This window comes from Erinaceus europaeus, chromosome 5 (assembly GCF_950295315.1).
Source record: "Erinaceus europaeus chromosome 5, mEriEur2.1, whole genome shotgun sequence".
Lineage (NCBI taxonomy): Eukaryota > Metazoa > Chordata > Mammalia > Eulipotyphla > Erinaceidae > Erinaceus > Erinaceus europaeus.
This window is the reverse complement of record NC_080166.1, coordinates 90,663,504-90,686,660: the sequence shown is the minus strand read 5'-3', so window position 1 is coordinate 90,686,660 and position 23,157 is coordinate 90,663,504. Positions and strand designations below refer to the sequence as shown.

Below are 23,157 nucleotides of genomic sequence, written 5' to 3'. Positions count from 1 at the left end.
ATCTTATTTATTGAGATAATATATTTTCACTGTAGAAATTTGTTAAGTATAGCAGAATACATACACAAAAAAAGAGAGGTTAGGCAGTGGTGCTCCTGGTCAAGTGTACATGCACAAGGACCCAGGTTCAAGCCTCCAGTCCCCGCCTGCAGGGGGAAAGCTTCACACACACAAAAAAAAGTTTCATTAAAAAAAAAAAAAGGATTGTGGGTAGAAAGTATGGCTCCACTAGAGTGCACATATAACCAGGGACAAAGACCTGAGTTCAAGGCCCTAATCCCCACCTACATGGGTGAAGTTTCAGGAGCCATGGAGCAGTTTAGAGCCTGACTTTAAGGCTGCTTGTGTCTCTTTCTTTGTCTTTTTATCTTTATTCCTCTCTACCTCTCTCTGTCTTGTATTTCAAGGGGGAAATAAAAGAAAAAATAGGTCACCAGGAATGGAGTCATAGTGTAGGCACTGAGCCTTAGGGATAAACCTGGTGACATTAAAAAAAAAAAGAAAGAAAAATTTGCTTCATGAATTTGCATGCCTTCCTTGTACAAAAGGTCATGCTAATCTTTTCTGTATCTTTCCAGTTTCCAAATACAATATATGCTGCTACCAAAGCAAGCCTAAATATTATTTCTTACCTCATAACAATCATTTTTTCCACTGACAATTACTTCATCATCTTATCCAGTTCAGTGTGAACTCATTGCAGTCCAACTTTTCTATTCAGTGTAGTATTTTCTCAGACAAATCAGAAATTTTCAATTAGAAAATCATTCCAATTCCTCATCTCTTTTCCCTTTTTCTCTGGAGTGTCAGTCCCATTTGGGTTCAGTTTAAGCATTATCACATTGTGGAAGATGGGATTACTAAGTCTTTCCTATATTAATTTTCATACTTTATATGGCTCTCCTTATCCTGGATTTAAATTACAATAAGCAAATAAAAACTTCTGGTGGCTTTTGTTTGGGATTTAATATAATGCTGCAATTTTATTACAATTCAAGTTTATTTAGGTGTATAGACACTGTGGCAGCAAAAAATAAAGAAAAAAATTGGCTTGCCATGTGGCATGGGCCACAGTCCTTAAGCATTGTTTACCAGTATTGAGCTAGATGGTGCAGGTCTCTGGGACATGGCATGACGGGTCTAGGAGAAGGCGAAAGTGACCAAGTGAGAGCAGGAAGGAAAAGTGATTGATTTCTTCCAGACACTCATTTTAGTAAATTTCCATACCCACAAACCCTTAAGCACTTGCATAAGTCTGTCACATGCTTTTGAGATCAGGCTGACATCAACCATGTACTAATTATGTTCATATCTCATAATCCATTTTGCTCACCCTAAGTGTACAGTGTTCCCAACTTTAAATAAGATACTCTGTTTGCAACCTGGATTCCTTTCCTCAGACTGTGCCTTCTATAGCCACCTCTTTCTAACAATAAGGGCTTCTGATCATCCAACTCTCATCTACACCTACATCCTTTTAGAAAGACTATGGGGGAAAATTAGATATTCTCCTAACCTCTGCCAGACACTCTGTCTAGATAACTTTTACAGCTATTGCTACCCAGGACACAGAGAACACTCAGGACACAGAGTTTCTCCACAAGCTAACCAATTCCTCTGTCACTCACTGAAGTGCAATGTATAGATACTTTCTGTATCCTCCCCTCCCAGTCTCACGTGTAGTTACAGATTCTGGTAGCCTACCCATTAGCAGTTTAGTTGAATGTTCTCTCTAGGGAGTGAAACTTTTTCAACTCAGTTTTCTAAAATGAAGTTCTAATTCCAGTTCTTCTCCTTCCCCTAGAGTAGAAACCCCTTATCTAAAAATAAAACAATGAACTCCTATTATATTCCCAAACTATTTATTATAAAGACAATTGGATATCTTTGAGGTATGGACTTGATAAGTTTTCAGACCACTACAGGCCAAAAATTCTTTTTTGTTGTTTTTTAAAAATTTTTAATTATCTTTATTAATTAGATAGAGACAGCCAGAAATCAAGAGGGCAGGGAGTGATAGAGGAGATAGACAGAGACACCTGCAATAATGCTTCACCACTCTAAAAGCTTTCCCCCCTAAAATGGGGGCTGGGGGCTTGAACTTGAGTGTGTTATAGCATTTGCATTCAACCAGATATACCACCATCTGGCCCCCAAGCCAAAAATTCTTATTTTCAAGAATTTATCTGTGCTATTGGTCTTAAAAGTCTATTTTTAAAAATACTCAGAAACCAAGGTATTAATATGTTTTCCTTTGTATTCAATACAATCTCTCTCTGAGATATTATATGTTGATGCATTAATATATCTTGTTCTCACAATAGAAAGGTATAGATGTAATTGCATAGAGGACTTCAGTTAACATAATAGAAATCTTTGTATTTATCTGTCTAATTTCTATCTACCTGCCCACATATCTATCACTCTCTAGACTTCTTTCAATTTTGCTCTTGATTAATTAAACATGTCTATTGATTTTGTTCCTCATAACTCTATAGTTTTAATGTAGTTATAATACTTGAGGAAGTCTTGGGCATAAAAATGTCAGAGTCATTTCCAAGTACTTGAAAAAAAATTTTTTTTTAATTTTAAACATTTATTATTGGATAGAGACAGACACATTGAGAGGGAGGAGGAGATAGAAATAGACAGAGAGACACTTACAACCCTGCTTCACCACTCATGAAGATTTTCTCCAGCAGGTGGGGATCAGGGGCTTGAACTTTTGTAATGAGTGCACTTAACCAGGTGCACCACTGCCTGACCCCGGCAAAAAAAAAAAAAAAAAAAAAAAAAAAAAACCTCTTTATTGTCCTTTAAAACCATTGTTTTCATCCTACTCCTTCTTTCTTTTAATTCTCCACAGTGCTCATGTAGACCAGGTGTCTATAAAAGCTTTTGTAAAATGCTAGGTAGTAAATGTTTTAGGCATTCCATATTATCTGGTCTCTGTCACAGTTATTCTGCCTTTCTGTGGCAGAGTAAAAGTAATCAAGGAAAATGCATAAATGAATGAATGTGACAATGTTCCAGCTAAACTTTACTATTTTTTAAAGGTCCCTTTTATAAGCAATCTATTCCTTATCCTAAAATGCTCTGAATTGAAAATGCATTCTACTTCCTCTAGTCTATTCACCTTTGGAATGAACTGCTGATCCTACTGACAAGGTCTAATTAAAATATAGATCTATTCTTGGCTTAACATTTAAAGCCCTCTATACTATAACTTTTTATACTATAACTAACCTGGAACCAAACAGGTGATAAAGATGGAAAAACTAGTTTGACCATACATTCTGATTTTGGTAGAGAGCCCAGCAAAATATCCAAAATATATGAAAAGGTCAAGTGTTGAAATAGATTATTATCAGTGCCTGTTAATTTTTCTGGAAATGTAGGGCCCTAGAGTCGCAGATCCATATCGTAGCAAAGATCCTTAGCCTGGAGTTCACGGGGATGTGGATGACATATTACACAGTGCATGAGCAGCTTCATCGTCACTTCATGGTAAAGGCAGAGTGTTGTGTCTAGATAGCTGGAAACTGTAGATGACTAGAGTTTGTGAATAAGTGATGGACACATAATAAGCTAAGGAAATAGACTGATGAAAAAGTTGGGAACAAAGAGAAAAGAAACCCAGTCCTGTCATGAAACTGATACTATAAAAGTCTATTCAGAAGGATAAAATTGGTTGCAGTACTATACAGAGAAGGCATCCGGGTATTAAGTAGGTTTCCCTGAGTACTACTTCAGTTAGGTTATGTCACTACAGAGAGTCTTCCCTCTGCAATAAATATGGGATTTATCCTTGATGATGGTCACAGAACCAGATGATGAGAGACAGAAAGACATCACCTAAAACGTAAGCAGTATATGTAAACGGATGTGCAAATTTACAATGAGGAATCTAGCTGTCACACTAAACAGAACACACACATTATCTGGTATTCAGCTGCAGCCTAACTTTAACAGAAATCAAATAATATTCAAAGATCATTTTATTAATTCATGTTGAAAAATCACTATCATGGATACCAGTGATATTTGTGCCCTATATGAGCAATTGTTTGCACACAGATAGAACTAAATGGAGAAATCAAATCATAATCAGATGTTAACTAGGTGACTGGATACTTAAATTATTTAATAACATTGGGCTGAAACAAAATCACATCCACTTCACCATAAAAACTATTCTTGCTGTAAATGGATACTGAACATGTTGTGACCCCTGCAATGCAAGTCCTTGCATCTGCCTTCTTGAAAGAAAACATTTGATTCCAAAAAAGAGCATGCAGCATGCAGAGACAGACAGTCCTTTGACTAGTCTGATATCAGCATTGCCAAACTCTTATCTCTCACAACTCTCCTTTTTCTATATTTCTATGACAGCCCATCCTTTGTTGTGACTTACACATTCTTCATTTAAATATATTTAAGTGGACACCTCAATTACAATTAAATTTGCTAGCATGAAAGCCATCACTTTGCTTATTTCTGCTTTAGCTTATTGCATAACGCTTTAACTTTCAGGAGATGTTCTCTTTTATTTAATATCCAGCATAGTGAAAGTCGTCATGAGATGTCAAAATAAATTCCATGAAATGAAAGCTGCAAAAGCACCCAAAGGCATACAGCAGCCACATAAGATAGTTTAAAATCTGGCTGACAGTCCTGTATACGTTGGGGCTCAGCTGTAGAGGCTCTATCAGTGGATCTTGTTAAAGTAATTTAATGCTGTTACTCACTACACCAAAGTCTATCTCCTATTCCAATTAGTATAGGTATAGGGACCAAACATGTAAGGGATATTAGTAAGGGAAATGTAGATGAGACCATGGAGGCTGCATGTTAGAAAATTCAACTTCTGGACTGCTGGCAAAATTAGAGACAGGAGGTCATAAAGCACAATCGGAGTTCCCAGTGGGATGAGGATGAGTAAATATTGACTTGGGTAAGGACAAAGGGGAGCTTTATTCTAGTAGGTTAAGAACCAGGGACCTGTACTGAACACAGCTTGCAATATTAGCTACCCAAGGTGGAAAATGTAAGGCTATAGCAATTAATCTCTATGAAAAGTTTCTCAGTATATGCAAACCTTTCCTTACGGGTTGTCTAAACTGTGTTGTTCACCAATCCATTTAAAAAACAAGCAGAATAAAAGTAACAGCATTATCTGTGATATAAAGTGCTTATTATGTTCAACACATGGAATGCAATATAAGCTATTTCATTCTTCTCTACTGTAAGATATTCTCAACAAAACGACTCATGACCCCAGGGGGGAATCACAGGTATCAGAAACTGTAAAACCAAATTTTTTGCAAAAAAAATTACAAATATTTATGTGTGCATTTATACTACACATTTTCTTAAAAGAAGTTATCTCTTCTATCTGATTATTAAGAATTGTATGATTGGAATAAAGGTGGAGAAGCACTGAGCTGTTAGACAGTGGTAATAGGTGATATCCGTGTTTCACTCCTAGTGGGGAAAAGTGTGATCCAAATAAATGAATGAGTGAGCTTCAAATTGATTGAGAATGGATAAGATTATAGGAAGCTGTCCTTTACTTCTGTTAACTGAGTATGGTAGCCATGCTAGGGAGTGAATTGTAGTCTCAGAGCAAAGGATTTTTTGGTGGATTCAGTTCCCTGCTGAGCTCCATTCATATGTTGAAAATTTTCAATCTTTTATGCTTATCCATCCATCATTAGCTAAGTCCTCTAGTTTTGGGCCTGTACTTTTGACTTTTCTTATTCAGAAACCATTACAACAGAAATAATGGGATTCCAGACAACATTCTCCTTCTCCTATTCTATATAAATACATGCCTAAATACAAAGCCAGTATTTATCAACTAGAATATATTTAGCACCAGAGTGTTGTTAGAGGATTATGCTAGTAAAATGCATACTTTCATTTATGATGAAAACAATCATGACAGAGGATGTTCTGAATAATGACAGCTACAACATCTGGATCTTCTTGACAAAGTAGAAGTAATACTTAGAATTATTTAAAAGGAGATAATGCATTAACTTAATATAAAAAGTATGTCTGTAAATGCCCTATCTACCCATTTTTTAAAGTAAAAAATATTATTATTCTGTGTACACTGAAAAGATACTAAATTGAGACATAAAATATGCTTTTTGTAAATTAAAAATAAGTCAATATAATTTCTTTCTTTGTCAGAGTTAATTTTTCTAGATAAATAGCAAAACATAGAATTAATAAATATGCAAAAGATCATAATTCTAGTTCTTTTAACATATTCATGAGCCAATTAAGAAAATATGTCTGGCATTTTATTATTAGTGGTGGAAGGGTTGGTTCAAAGAATAATTGGTCTTCTAGTACATGAGATTATATGCTGATTTTTTCATATATAATAAGCAGATAATTAATGCCTTTTTATGTTCTTTTAAAATAATTTTGGTGGCTCTATATAAAACAATAACAAAATATTTCTACTGACAAAAAAATAGAGTGGGTTATTTTTTATAGGTGAACCTTAATACATAAGTATGTGGTTAGTTAATATTATATTTTACAGAGCCATCAATTTCCTTCTGAAGGGACTGCCCTATTGTGGATTCAGACATTTGCATTTACATTGCTTTAGTTGTCAATCAGTTTTACTTCCTGAGCTTTAATGAAGCAAGCTCAGGAACAGAGTCCAGAAAAAGAAAATGGTAAAACCTTCAGTCACCTGTTTTAATTACTCCAAATCATACATGTTTTACAGGTAACAAATACCAATGCTGACTCCATTTTTCTTATTTCAAAAATAATTTTTCAGCTGTGTTGTAAACATTATTGAGTCATAGATAAGTTAACAAAAGTAGGTCTGTTTCAGTTTGCAAATTACAGGAATAGACTGTGATGTGAAGAAAACTAATATCAATGTCTGAAGGAAATGAATTTGCAAAAAAAAAAAAGAGAGAGAGAGAGAGAGAAATGAATAACCAGACTGTCTCTTGTGTAATACGAAAACTAATAGCTGGAGAGGAGGCACATAATTTCAGTAGTAGGTATGGTGACTTACATGCATCACATGTGAATATGAAAATACTTCTGAAATCTGATAGTACTGTAAAACAATGTTACATCACCAATAAAAGTATTTTAAAAGGCAGATGTCAGTGAAAGGTAAACATTTTATTCACTAATAAAATATTATCACTTTTAACACTGATTTACTGAATTAAAAGACAACAGGGTACAATTCCACACCATTCTTACCACCAGAGTTCTGTGTCCCCTTCCCTCCATTGGAAACTTCAGTAGTTCTCTCAAGGTCACAGATATGGGTTGACTATTATTTCTATAATTACCTATCTGTATTCATATGTATTTGCCCATTTTTTCCCTGCGATCCTGCCTTTTACTTCTAAATCACACCTAAATATATTACTACTTCTAAATGCCCTTTGAAAGGTAAAATTTGACATAATATAAAAACACCATCTGTAAGTTCCAAATGGATAGCAACTGTGCTTGTTCACTGTAGTGTCTTTATTTCTTTGGACTATCATAGTGTAAACAATTAAAAATCTGTGAAGTAAGTGAACTCTAAAAATGAATTACATTAACATGTTACTAGAATACTCCCACAGACAGACAAGGAGCATGTCAGGGATGTTTCACAAGGGACTCAAATTTCACATACATATTCATACTTAAGTCACCTCATTTGTGCTTCTACTCAATTATGAATGTTGATGTCTTAACAGGGTGAATATTAGCATCCTTTTCTGCCTTACAACTAGTTTATCTATAGAAAGTCATATCTAAAGCTCCTTTGTGAGCCCTTCACAAAAGAGCTAGAATAATCTAGAAACATTTCCAACATCAACAAATAAGGATATATATATGTACACACACACACACACACACACATACACACACATATATATATATTTTTTTTTCAACAAAGCATTGTTCACCTCTGGCTTATGGTAGTGCCAGTGGTTGAACCTGGGACCTTATAGCTTCAGCCATAACAGTTTTCTTTGCACAACCATTATGCTATGTCCTCAGCAAAAATTTATATATACATATATATATATATACATATATATATACACACATATATATATATATATATATATATTTGACTCTCTAAAGTTACTTTGAGAAATAAAATTAGCAAGGATAAAAATGAGACCAATTTTTCACTTCCAGGTATATTGAGGTACAAAGCACAATCTAATAGATTCCTATTTGTTGCTGTAAGTCACTAGTAACCACTAATCAGAAACACGTAAATAAATTTATAGTCTTGTATTTTAGCCTCATATAGAATTATTTTACTTTTCTTAAGAATAAATAAATAAATGTTTCATTTGTTTGTTTATAAAGAATAAATGTTTCATTTCTTTGTTTATAAAGTCTTTAACATCTCATAACAAAAACTGATTTCTTTAGATAGTTATTTGTGATAAGTTGTCAGTTTCAGTGATTGGCTTAAAGCAAGACCATAAATAATAAGCCAGACATGATAAAACATCTGCTGTTTGATTACAAGTGCTACTTATATTATTTTCTTTCAAGAACCTTGAGTTTTATTTACATGTGTCAGATTAGCTTCTATAAAACTGGAAGTGACTGGTTATCATTAAGACTTGCAAATAATAACAAAATCTATGCATACTTATACTAATAAATTGGCCTTTATACTTTTTTATGGCACAGTAGTTCACAGTTCCACAGTAATTACATAAAAGAGAGGTGAGGACCCAGAGGCCCAGAGTCCATATCAGATTCTAATTTCACACATACATAAAAGGAGTTAATTATAATAAAGTTCACTGCCAAGGGGAAAAAATGTATATTCTAGTCACTGTAAAAGATTCATCAAATACAGTATTCACTGTATAGGCTAAAATGTAAGTATGTGTGTGAGGATCTTGACATATAGAGAGAAGGTCTTTTGTGAGTATAAGTTAATTCATAAAGAGAATATCACTTTTTTTTTAAGTTGACTCGAGGTTTTTTTTATAAAGCTTCCTTTTTAGTTCTTTAAAGGTTTCTTATTTTCCTTTTTGAATCTTTACTATGAAGTTTATATTCTCTTGCAACCATCTTATTTCAAGATCTGATGTCTAAAGTGCTCTTTCAATACTCTCAATACTTGAAAATCCCTGGATTCTCTAAAACTCCTCCTAACACACGTTTTTGGGGTTTGTTTGTTTGTTGCCTTATTTTCTCTGTTTACACTGGGCCTTTAGCACTCTGCGATGACTTTTTCAGGTAGAAAGACATAAGAGATAGAGAGACAAGGGAAGGTGAGGACAGCATAACTCCAAAGCAGTGGGAGCCATGCTGAAACTTGGGTGGAGAGTGTACAAGGCAAGGCACATTATCTCAGTGAATTATTTTGCTGCCCCATTATATTTGTGTTTTTTTTTTAAGTTTTTTATTAAGAAAGGATTAATGAACAAAAACATAAGGTAGGAGGGGTACAACTCCACACAATTCCCACCACCCAATCCCCATATCCCACCCCCTCCCATGATAGCTTTCCCATTCTCTAGCCCTCTGGGAGCATGGACCCAGGGTCGTTGAAGTTTGCAGAAGGTAGAAGGTCTGGCTTCTGTAATTGCTTCCCCGCTGAACATGGGCGTTGACTGGTCGGTCCATACTCCCAGTCTGCCTCTCTCTTTCCCTAGTAAGGTGTGCCTCTGGGGAAGCTGAGCTCCAGGACACATTGGTGGGGTCTTCAATCCAGGGAAGCCTGGCCAGCATCCTGGTGGCATCTGGAACCTGGTGATTGAAAAGAGAGTTAACATACAAAGCCAAACAATTTGTTGAGCAATCATGGATCCCAAGCTTGGAATAGTGGAGAGGAAGTGTTAGGGGGATACTCACTGCAAACTCTAGTGTACTTCTGCTTTCAGGTATATATTTTGCAATTTTTAAAGGCTAGCATGCACATGATTTGTGTATTAACTGGGGACTAAGAAGTGCAAGAAACTTTAAAATACTGACAGTTAAATGAAAAGTTCAAGAACTTTACAACAAAGAGTACTAATCTATCTAGACACATTGGTGAATAGATAACCCATTATAAAATGGAAATTTCTGTTTTGAAAATATTTCTTCAAAATTTTGAGTATTTGTTTAGTCTGTTTGATCATTAGAAAACTTAGAAAAATACACGAACGTGTACTATGTATAATATAGGAAAGCATTAAGTAATACATGCCTTAAAAGCAGTGCTCATGGTGAAACTTTTAAGTAGCAGGGAGGATTCCCACAAATGATTAGACTTATAGTAGGATTTAAATTACTCTTGATTTAGCTAATTATTGATTGCCATAGGAATTATTGAGATGCTTCAAAATTTCTATATATTGTATAGTTTAAATAAGCAAGGATTTGAGTGGATATTTAAGCAACTAACCACTTTGATTAATATTTAACTCTAGTTAATAGGTATTCTATCATTTAGTGCAGTTTTTTTCTGCTTTGAAATGTCAAACAGAACACAGAATAATCCTTTTATTTGTACTAACACAGTTTAGTCTAATAGAATTCTTATATAGTACGTTTTATACTTAACGTGTAACCAGATTTTTGAAAGAATCAAAGTTGGAGTAGAGCTGTCAGAGATTATCATAGTTTACACTGTCAACTTTGCAAGTGAATGTCTAAAATCTTGGATAATATTTCACTTCTTTGTTCATCACTTCTCTGTCAGTTTTCACGATGAGTTAGAATGTCCCCTAATAGGATGTCTAATTTCAGGAGCTCTGGATGAACAATTTCTGTTTAATCATGAGAAAGGCCCTGGGGGGAAAGAGAACTTCTGTTTACTGTTCTTCATAAGATCACATGAAACCTTTGATGTTTATTTTTAACTTGTCTCTAAAAATACAATTCTATTATATATTTCAATTGTCTTTAAATGAGGAAAATATATCTGCATTGTTATGCACTGTGAGATCTATTTTCACTGCTTTAATATAAATTTGAGTAAAAACAAAAATAAATAACTATATTCCCAATTTTAGTCTTTATTTTAAAATTTACAAATAACTAGTAAAATATGTCAAATACATATTACTATTCATCATTTTTAAATTAGTTATGCTTTCAATGGAATAAATAATTCAGTCACCAAAAGATAATTCCTGGGGCCAGGTGGTGGCACACCAGGTTGAGCACACATATTACAGTGTACAAGGACACAGGTTCGAGCCCCCGGTCCCTACCTGTAGGGGGAAGTCTTCACAAGTAGTGAAGCAGGGCTGCAGGTGTCTCTCTGTCTCTCTACCTCTGTATCTCCCCTTCCCCTCTTGATTTCTGGCTGTCTATATCCAATAAATTAAAAATTAAAAAATAAAAAATAAAAAAACTTTAAAAATATTTTTTAAAAGATAATTCTTCAATTACTCTAGACTTAGAAAAACTAATGACAGGAGCTGTTCACTGTATACACAAAATGCTCATACTAAATTCTGTGTGGGTTCACAGATATAAAATGTAACACCACAAAAATCAAGATTTTGTGTCAAATTATTATAGTGATATTTTGTCATTATAGTATCACTTTATTATTATGAAAGAAAATGAGTGACATTGGAAATACCAAATGTTCAATAGTAGAAGTTTCCAAAGGAAGCATTTTGAAATATAAGTTGAAGATCACACAAATACAATGACTTCTAAGCACTTATGCCATTAAATAAGTTTATTATTAACATTACTTTGGGTTTTTTATAAAATAAGTTAAACCATAAGTATGACATAAAAATGTTCCATGTGATCAGTGATATCTCTGTCAAAAGACAAAGGAAACTTCTGAGTTGGTGAACACATTAAGGTACTGGTAAGGTGTCTCATTAGAGAAGGCATAAAACTCCATGTCCCTTTGTAGTACCTTGTCCTTTGTATATCTTCCATTGGGTTATTTCTATATTCTGGTTTTTTTTTTTAATAAACCACTAATAATGATTGAAATGATCCTGAGGTTTGTGAGCTATTACAGAAAATCATCAAACCTGAAGAGGGGATCAGGAAAACTCCACTTTGGAATGGGCTTCTCAGAAGAATTGGAGATAAAAAGGGACAGTTGTGCAACAGAGATCTTACCCAGTGGTATCTAAGGCCAATGAGAGTGTCAGAAATTAATTGAACCACTGGGCAACAAGCTGATGTCTGAGGAGTTGGAAAATCTGTTGTTAGATTGAAAAACCACTTGTTTGGTGTCACAAGTGCTATGAAAAAGAAAAGAAAAAAGAAAAGACAACTTTCTCTTTAATTATAAAAGTGGTTTTTACTTCACTAGCTCCTAAGTAGATGCTATGGATCCTCAGACTTCTATAGACAACATTTACTTTGAGGACCCTTCACTTTATCACAGTAGCAAAATGCTGTGCAAAATAGGACAATGGTTTCACAGAGATGGATGTGAACTCTTTTCTCAAGAGAACAGTGTTTAGAGAAGCTCTTAGAATGAATAGGCATACTCTGAGTTTTCTATTCACTATTATTTCTGTTAGTATTACTACGATTAATTTTTAATGGAGCTTGGAATTCATGCATGTTTGGTTTCACTGCTTCTGGGCCAATTTTCTTTCTTTTTTGTTGTTTTTATTGTTATTGCTATTGTTGTTATTATTGCCATTCTTGTTGTTGGATAGGACAGAGAATTGGAAGACAGAGAGGGGAGAGAAAGACACCTGCAGATCTGCTTCACCACTTGTGAAGCAGACCACCCTTGGGGATCCAGGGTCTTGAACCAGGATCCTTATGTCAGTCCTTGTGGTTCGTGACATATGCACTTAACCTGGAGCGCTACAGCCTGGCCCCCCAAAATTTCCATTTCTATAGAAAGTAAAGAAGAGAGAGAGATTGTGTGTGTGTGTGAGAGAGAGAGAGAGAGAGAGAGAGAGAGAGAATACAACACCAGAGCTTCCCCCAGTTCCATGGTACTTTTGTGTAGTTCTAGGATTCAAACCTTGGCCGCACACATGGCAAGACATGTAGCCTACTCAGAGACCTCTCTCTCTCTCTCTCAGTTTAGTATTATAGGAGCTCATTAGGAAATATATACAGGGAAGAGGATATGGAAAAGAAGAGATTCAAAAGGTCAACAAATACATGAAAAAAATGTTCCAAATCATTGGTTATCAGAGAAATGCAAATAATGACAACAATGAGATACCACTTCACTCGAGTGAGACTGCCATACATCAGAAAAGATAGTAACAACAAATGTTGGAGAGTTTGCTGGAGTAAAAGAACCCTCAGGCACTGCTAGTGGGGATATAAATTGTCCCAACCACATATGGAGAAGAATCCAGAGAAGTCTCAGAAGGTTAGAAGTGGACCTACCCTACGGCCTTACAGTCCCTTTCCAGAGGAATCAAACACACTCATCCAAAGAGATCTTTACATACCCATGTTCATAGAAGCACAATTTGTAATATCCCAAACTTGGAAGCAAACTAGGTGTCCAATAGCAGATGAGTGGCTTAGAAAGTTGTGGTATGGGCGGAGATAGATAGCATAATCGTTATGCAAAGAGATTCTCATGCCTGAGGCTCTGAAGTCCCAGGTTCAATACCCTACACCACTATAAGCCAGAGCTGAGAAGTGCTCTGGTGTTTCTCTCTGTGTCTTTCTCTCTCTGCATCTCTCTCAAAAAAATAAAAATAAAAATACTAAAAAAAAAAGTTGTGATAGATATATTGGAATACACAGCTGTTGAGAATGATGAAGTCACCTTCTACACCTTATCTTGGATGGAGTTTGAAGGAATCATGTTAAGTAATGTAAGTCAGAAAGAAAAGAATGAATATAGGATAAACACACTCATAGACAGGAATTGAGAAATAAGAACAGAAAGAGGAAACACAAAGCAAAACTTGGACTGGGTTTGATATATTGCATCAAAGCAAAGGATTCAGAGGGCTGAGGAGTAAAGGGGGCTTTCAGGCCTTGGTACACAATAGTGGGGGAGGACCTAGGCTGGGGGTGAGAGTGTTTTGCAGAAAGTCAAGAATCTTTACCTGTATATTAGCATCAAAATTTACTGTAAATCATGAATAACCTCAATAAAAAGGACACACACCAAAGAAATGCATACTAAAATAACCATTCCATTTTCTTGTGTAAAGTACCAGTAGGAACGTATCATGGCAAGGAGAGGAGAAAATAATGCATAACATTATTTGATAAGAAAGAGAATGGTCTGTGCTAAATTATATGTTTTGTTTAATATGCTTCATCTTTGCTTCCTGGAAACAAGGAATGTTTTTCAATTCTCATTTACTTTATAAACCATCTATAATTACTACTGTATAATCAAGATCCTAGAAATACTCTTATAGATGAATGAATAAACTAAATATTGACGTGTCTGTTGAGAAGTTTAGCTTCCGGATAAGCAGAAAGAGAATTGATAGTTCAACCACAAAACAGAGTTGAGAACTAAAAGAAATTCAGGGTACTCAGGAATTTATCTCTCACCTAACTTCCTATTACACTTCCTTCAGTCACTCCAAAGCTAACCTTATCAAAGCAAGGACTGCAAAAGCTGAATAAGGGCAAGAGACTGGCATACTTTTATGATGACTCTTTGATCACTATCAGGCCACCCCATCAGCTGGGGCCCAAATTGGGTAGTTCTGAAATTCCCAAACAGACATGATGGGCCTAGACCTCTAATAGGTCCCTATCTACATTATTACTGGTTATCCTGATAGAGATCAGGTACAACACAATAGACCCGTTTGTGGGCCCCTGTAAGACCTTGCCCTCAACGTGGACCAAAAATGGCAGAGAATGTTCCATCCCCCAAAGGGAGGATGGACAACATACTCTATCTTCCACCTGAAGAAGATGGGTCCTCAAACTGGGACAGCTTGGAACGTTCCTACTCATGACCACAGAATGTGAGCTCAGATCTACAGGGATGCAGAGGTCACATAGGCTCCTAAGCCGAATATGGGCCCCAGAACAGATCAAATCAATGGTTTATAGTCAACAATATTTATACATCTTTCCCATATTTGGGAGCTACTCTCTTCCCTGATCCAGCTTTCTGGTCCTTTTTCCAGCCATGACATCATCTCCCCAGACAATAACTTAGATCCATCTGCATATCAGATGTCAGGCTCAGGGAAAAAAAAAACACAAAAAACTAGTATAGTCATGGGCTCTTTGAAATATAACTAAAATAGGCCTACTAGCTATCTACAAAACAGAGATGCCCCAACTCTTCATATGAACTTTTCCAGCCTTTAGGTTCATGATTAGTCAACAATTTTTGGCTCTATATGTTAACTCTTTTTTCAGCCACCAGGTTCCAGACATTAACATGATGCCAACCGGACTTCCCTGGACAAACAACCCCACCAATGAGTCCTGGAGTCCCACTTCCCCAGAGCCCCACCCCACTAGGGAAAGAGAGAGACAGACTGGGAATATAGATCGACATGTCATTGCCCATGTTAATCAGGGAAGCAATTACAGAAGCCAGACCTTCTACCTTCTGTATCCCATAATGACCCTGGGTCCATACTCCCAGAGGGATAAAGAATAGGAAAGCTATCAGGGGAGGGAATGGGGTGCAGAGTTCTGGTGGTGGGAATTGTGTGGAGCTGTACCCCTCTTATCCTATGGCTTTTGTCAGTGTTTTCTTTTTATAAATAAAAATTTTAAAAAATAAGTGGGAATAAAAAAGAAATAAACATATGCAAAATATACCTTGCAGGGGGAAAGGCACCTCATTCAAATATTGCTCAGACATAAAAATATTTAGCAAGGCTTGTGAACACCAAGAGAGTGGAATACTAATTTTTTTTCCTAAGCTCGCTATTAAGACTTCTGTTATTCAATTACCAATTTCTAAAAACAAAACAAAACTACTAAACTTAGAACATCTACATTAGAAAGAACAATAGAAGTAACATTTTTATACCATGCTGGTATTTTTAAAACAATAAAAAATGCCTGGCTATTCCATAATCAACTGATTATGGAGGAAAACAACCAGAACCCTATTATTTCCACATCTAGCAAAAATAGGTCAAAAGTTAAAGACAAATATAAAGATTTTTTTTTTTTTTAGAAAAACAGAAACTGAGTAAAATTTCCAGAGACCTATCCTAAGAGAAATGCTGAAGGTATTTCTCCAATATGAAAAAAATATGCTACCAAATAGAAATCTGAACCCAAAGAAAGTAAGAAAAAGTGCTAGAAATGGTAAAAGTTTGAGTAAATATTAAAGGCATGCTTTTTTGTTTATTTACAAAAATAACTGAAAAGTGAGCAGAAAATCCACTAAAAATAGATAATGATTAAACATGAAAAATAGTCACTATCATTTAATAAAGAAATTAAAAACAATACAAAGATACAATACATATTAAATTGATAAAAATTAAAAACTATGACTCTGTCTCATGACTGTGAGGAAACAAAAATACTCTTAGAAATTGCTTGTGAGAATGAAAATGGACATATCCATACTCAAGAAGATTTGACAATACGTAACCAAACTACTCCTATACATACATTTTGACTCAACAGTTCTACTTGTGGGAATTGACCCAGAAAATATTTTTCCAATAATATGACATTACAGGATGGAATAGATAACTCAGTGGAGGAGCGGGAGACTTGCACTGTGGGGTCTCAGTTTGATCCTCCACCTCATATATGCCAGAATGGTATTTTAGTTTTTCTTCCTTTCTGTCTCAGATACTAAATAAATCTTTGACAAGAAAGCACATCTGTACAAAGTTACTTATTACAGCATATTTTGCACTTACAATACATTAGAAATAGAACAAATACTTATTCATGGGAAAATGTTTGATGAATTTGTGGTCCAGCATATAACTAACCTTAGAAAATGTTTCATGTGGGTTTGAGTGAATGTGTTATTCTTCTTACTTGGAGTGGAAAGTTCTGTAGATATATATCATGTCTATCTTATCCATCTCCATATTTAGAGATCTTTCTTTATTCATTTTCTGTAATATTTGTCCATTTGGGATAGTGGGATGTTAAAGAACTCAGCTATTATTATGTTGTAGTTGAGGTATCTTTTCATTTCTATTGATAGTTGCTTTGTATATATTGCAGTATTCATTCATTTGGTGTATTGGTATTAATGAGAATTGTATCATCTTGGTTAATCAACCCCCTGATCACCACATAATACCCATTCCTATCTTTTATTGCCTGATCTATCTAAAAGTCTATTTGTCAGATATAAGTCTGGCTGTCTTTGCTTTCTTTTGTGGTTCATTAGCTTGTACTATTGTTTTCCAACAATTCACTTTGAGCCTATGCTTGTCCTGTCAAGTTAAATGGGTTTTCTGTAAACAGCATTATGAATGGATTATGTTCCTGATTCACCCTCATTACTGTAGATAAAATAGCTGTAGTTGGGGGGAGGGGGAGCAGGCAGTACCGCAGCAGGTTAAGCACACATGGCGCGAAGCACAAGGACCAGAGTAAGGATATCGGTTCAAGCCCCCTACTCCCCACCTGTAGGGGGGGTGCTTAACAAGTGGTGAAGCAGGAATGCGGGTGTTTATTTTTCTCTCCCTCTCTCTGTCTTCCCTATCTCTCTCGATGTCTCTCTGTCCTATCCAATAACGAAAACAGTAATGACAACAGTTAAAATAATAACAACAACAAGGGCAACACAAAGTGGGAAAAAAATGCCTCCATAAGTAGTGAATTCATTGTATAGGCACTGAGCCCCAGCAATAACCTTAGAGGCAAAAAAAAAAAAAAAAAAAAAGCTTTACTTTAAATATCTACGAGTGCTGGGAAGAGAATAAACTATAGAAACACTTGCCTTTCCCTCTCGCCACTGTCACTGGTCATCTCCATCAAAAACAACATAATGGACCCCTTTGTGGGCCCCTACAGGGCCTTGTCCTCAATGTGGATCAGTTGTAGGGAATGTTCTTCAAAGGGAGGTTGGATAACATACTCCTACTCTACCTAACACCTGAGAAAGATGGGTGCTGAAATTAGTGCATCCTGGAAAGTTCGTAAGCGTAACTACAGAATGTGAGCTCAGACCTACAGGGATGCAGAGTTTATAGGATCTTGTGCTGAATATGGGCCCCAGATCAAATCAAGGTGGTATACAGTTAACAATATTCACATACTTTTCCCATATTTGGGAGCTACTCTCTTCCCTTATCCAGCTTTCTAGTCCTTTTTCCAACTATGACACCATCTCTGCAGACAATAACATGGGTCCACCTGCATACTAGATGTCAGACTCAGGCAAAAACTAGTAAAGTCATGGGCACCTTGGAATATACCTAAAATAGACCTACCAACTTTTTCCAAAATGGAGTCCCCAAATCTTCATCTCCAATATTCTTGCCTTTAGGTTCATGATTAATCAGCAATTTATTCTGCTTTATATCTTAACTCTTTTTCAGTCACTAGGTCCCAGATGCTAACCTAACTTCCATGGGCAGATGACCCCCACCAATGTGTCCTAGAGCCTCACCTCCCCAGACCCCTTTCCTTCTAGAGAAAGAGAGAAACAGGCTGGGAGTATGAATTGCATGCTGATGCCCATGTTCAGTGGGGAAACAATTACAGAAGCCAGACTCCCAGCTTCTGCACCCAATTATGATCCTGGGTTCATACTCCCAGAGGGATAAAGCATGGGAAAGTTTTCAAGGGAAGGGACTGGATATGGAGTTCTGGTGGTGAGAATTGTGTGGAATTGTACCCCTCTTATCCTATGATCTTTTCAATATTTCCATTTTATAAATAAATTTAAAAAAATTTGCCTTTAACAAATGAACTCTGGTTTAAAAAGAGAACACTAGTTCTGTACTGAAGGAGCATCCGCACATTACAAAATGGTCTTCTAGCACTTGACTGACTCTGAAGACCTAGAGCTCAGTACATAATCAGAAAAGATGAGAATATATTAAAAAGTAAGATGGCATGATTGGGAAGTGGATTTTGACTTTAGAAATGATTTTAGCAATTTTAGCCTCCATATCTCCCCTCCTTCACAGAGGGAAGGATTTGAATTAAGAAATGTTCTTCTCTCCCCATTGGCCAATTTTCCTTTTTAATACATTTTTTCCTTTTTGTTTTTCTTACCAACAGTTCTGTGTGTTTATTAAGTATAAAAATATATTATTTTGGACTCTGTTTCATGGCTTCTTGTTTAGTTACTTTCGCACCTAGATTAGCTACAGTGGTCATTAATTTAGTTACTGCAGTCCTTAGCTTTTTGTTTTCTGTTTCTATTTGTCTCATGAATTTGCTAGTTATATCTCTAACTTTGGGGGTTACCACTGTTAGTGTCATTGTTTATTTTAGTTCATTGAATATTGATGTATTTAATCATTCTTTGGAGGCCTTATCTAACTCCTGTATATTTAGGATTTTCTCTTCTGTCTCCCCATTGTGATTTGTTATTTTCCAGTGTTTTATATTGGGGAGTTTTTCTCAGTAGAATCTCAGCAAAGACAAATTTTCTTTCTTTCTTTATTTGTTGGGGGCTTAATGTTTTACATTCCACAGTAAATACAATAGTTTGTACATAACATTTCTCAGTTTTCCACATGACAATACAACCCCCACTAGGTCCACTGTCATCCTTTTTGGGCCTGTACTCTCTCCCCCCCCACCCACCCAAGAGTTTTTTACTTTGGTGCAATACACCAACTCCAGTTCAGGTTCTACTTGTGTTTTCTCTTCTGATCTTCTTTTTCAACTTCTGCCTGAGAGTGAGATCATCCCATATTCATCCTTCTGTTTCTGACTTATTTCACTTAACATGGTTACCTCAAGCTCCTTCCGAGATGGGCTGAAAAGGGTGAAGTAACCATTTTTAGTAGCTGAGTAGTATTCCACAGTGTATATAGACCACAAGTTGCTCAGCCACTCATCTGTTGTTGGACACGTGGGTTGCTTCCAGGTTTTGGCTATTACAAATGGTGCTGCTATGAACATAGGTATAAACAAATCTTTTTCGATGGGTGTGTTGGGTTCCTTAGGATATATCCCCAGGAGAGGAATTGCAGGATCATAGGCTAGGTCCATTTATAGTCTTCTGAGAGTTCTCCAGACTGCTCTTCACAGGGGTTGGACCAATTTACATTCCTACCAGCAGTGAAGGAGAGTTCCTTTGACCCCCACAAACTCTTCAGCATTTGTTGCTACTACCTTTTCTGATGTATGACATTCTCACAGGAGTGAAGTGGTATCTCAGTGTTGTCTTTATATGCATTTCTCTGACAAAGACTTGGAGTATTTTTTCATGTGTTTCTCAGATTTTTTTTATCTCTTTTGTGGTGAATATTCTGTCCATGTCCTCTCCCTATTTTTGGATGGGATTATTTGTGTTCTTGTTGTTGAGTCTGGCAAGATCTTTATATTTTTTAGTTATTAATCTCTTGTCTGATATATGGCATGTAAAGATCTTCCATTCTATGAGGGGTCTCTTGGTTTCAGTAGTGGTTTCTTTTGCTGTGCAGAAGCTTTTTAATTTGATGTAGTCCCATAGGTTTATACGCCTTCGTCTTCTTTGTAATTGGATTCATTTCATTGAAGATGTCTTTAAAATTTATGCGGAAAAGAGTTCTGCCAATATTTTCCTCTAAGTATCTGATAGTTTCTGGTCTAACATCCAAGTCCTTGATCCACTTGGAACTTACTTTTGTGTTTGGTGAAATATAGTGGTTCAGTTTCATTCTTCTGCATGTTTCAACCCATTTTTTCCAGCACCATTTGTTGAAGAGACTGCTTTCCCCATTTAACAGTCTGGGCACATTTGTCAAAAATTAGATATTCATTGGTGTGGGGGCTTATTTCTGGGCTCTCAAGTCTATTCTACTGGTCAGTGTGCCTATTCATGTTCCAGTACCAAGCAGTTTTGATGACAATGGCCCTGTAATACAATTTGAGATCTGAGAGTGTGATGCCTCTGGTTCTTTTCTTTTTTCTCCAGATTGTTTTGACAATTCTAGGTCTTTTCTGGTTCCAGATAAACATTGGTATCATTTGTTCTATTCTCCTAAAAAATGTGCTTGGGATCTTGATGGGGACAGTATTAAATTTGTATATGGCTCTGGGTATTATATTCATTTTGATAATGTGAATTCTTCCTACCCATGAACATGGAATATCTTTCCACTTCTTTGTATCTTTTTCTATTTCCTTGAGTAGTGACTCATAATTTTCAGTGTACAGGTCTTTCACTTCTTTGGTTAGGTTTTTTTCCTAGATATTTTATTGTTTTGTTGCTATAGTAAAAGGAATTGATTTCTGGATTTCATCTTCTAACTTAGTGTTTGCATAGAGGAATGCCACTTACTTTTGAATGTTCATTTTGTAGCCTGACACCTTACTGTATTGCCTGAGGATTTCCAAAAGATTCTTGCTGGATTCTTTATGTTTTTCTATGTATACTATCGTGTCTGCAAATAGGGAGAGTTTGATTTCTTCTCTTCCAATCTGTATGCCTTTAATTCCTTGCTCCTGCCTGATTGCTATGGCAAGAACTTCCAACACTATGTTGAGTAATAATGGTGACGGTGAGCAGCCCTGTCTAGTATCTGATCTGAGGGGAAATGCTTCCAGTTTTTCACTATTGAGTATGATGTTGGTTGTAGGTTTGTTATATATATAGACTCCACTATCTTGGGGAATTTTCCATCTATTCTCATTTTTTGTAGCGTTTTGATCATAAAGGGATGTTGGATTTTGTCAATGCTTTCTCTGCATCTACTGATAAGACCATGTGGTTTTCGGTCTTGCTTTTATTGATGTGGTGTATCACATTGATTGATTTATGTATATTAAACCAACCTTGCATCCCTGGGATAAACCCCACTTGGTCATGATGAACAATCTTTTTAATATACTACTGTATCTGGTTGGCTAGAATTTTGTTCAATATTTTAGCATCTATGTTCATCAGAGATATTGGTCTGTGGTTTTCCTCTTTGTTGTGTCCCAAAGACAAGTTTTCTTTGGTATAGGCTTTGCTCTGCTATGTTGTCTTGCTTTGGTGAGGTTGTGATTGTCTGTGAGGGGTCCTATTCCTCTAACAGTTTAGGTCAGGGAAGGATTTAGATTAACTCTAGTTCCTCTGGTATGTTTGTGAAGGTACAGTTGTCAGGGACTGAGGGAGGATTTTGATAAAGGGTCAGTCATGCATGCTTTGTTTTAATTAACTCAGTGATAGTCGTTAAGATTTCCCCCAAACTTTTTATTATCTTAAATTCTTCTAATTTTTATTTTATTTTATTTTATTTTATTTTATTTTATTTTGCTTCCGGGGTTTTTTCTGGGGTTTGGTGCCTGAACTGCAAACCCATTGCTCCTGGAGGCCAGTTTTTCCCATTTTGTTGCCCTTGTTGTTGCCCTTGTTATTATTGCCATTGATATTGTTGTTGGATAGTATAGAGAGAAATTGAGAGAGGAGGGGAGAAGGAGAGGAAGAGAGAAGGATAGATGCCTACAGACCTGCTTCACCACTTGTGAAGCGATTCCTCAGTAGGTGGGAAGCTGGGGGTTCCTTACTGGGTCCCTGCACTTTGTGCCATTTGCGCTTAACCTGCTGTGCTACCGCTCAACCCCCTAATTTTTAGAATAACTATTGAATGAATCTTTCTAGTATTCACGCATGTAAAAGCAACAAATTTCAATGATCCAGGTATTAATTTCAGTATTGAATCACAGTGCTTTCTTTATATACTGTTACTTAGTAAAACTTATTTTTATATTGATACTGACAAGCAAACTGATCTACAAAAAGAAAAATAAATGCTAATTAGATGTGAGAGGAACATTTGTGTGAAAAAATAAAACATATTGCTTAACATAAAATCTAAGAGACTCAGTACTGGATTTTTGTTGTTTCCTTTTATTTAACTGAGGGCATAGGAAGAGAACCTATTACTTTTAGTCTAACCTAAATTGAGGGTACCAGTAGTGTGACTGTAGTTCAATATTCAAGTAGCTGACTTTCCTAGATGAAAAAAAAATCAAGTTGACTTAAAAGATTCCATTTATTGAAGACACATTCTGAACTTCATTTTCAGCTCAGACTCCAGAAACTGACTTGGTTAATTGGGACAATTAAGAATCACCGAGGGTATAATTGCTCCTTTCATTTTGCTTTGGGAGGAAAGA

General features: G+C 35.9%; 1 non-coding gene across 1 annotated transcript; it reads right to left on the bottom strand.

The window, feature by feature from the left end:
- Positions 1-500: 500 nt before the first annotated feature.
- Positions 501-605, bottom strand: LOC132538827 (U6 spliceosomal RNA). The gene has a single exon (XR_009550145.1). It is a non-coding gene; the product is annotated as a U6 spliceosomal RNA (small nuclear RNA).
- Positions 606-23,157: the final 22,552 nt, after the last annotated feature.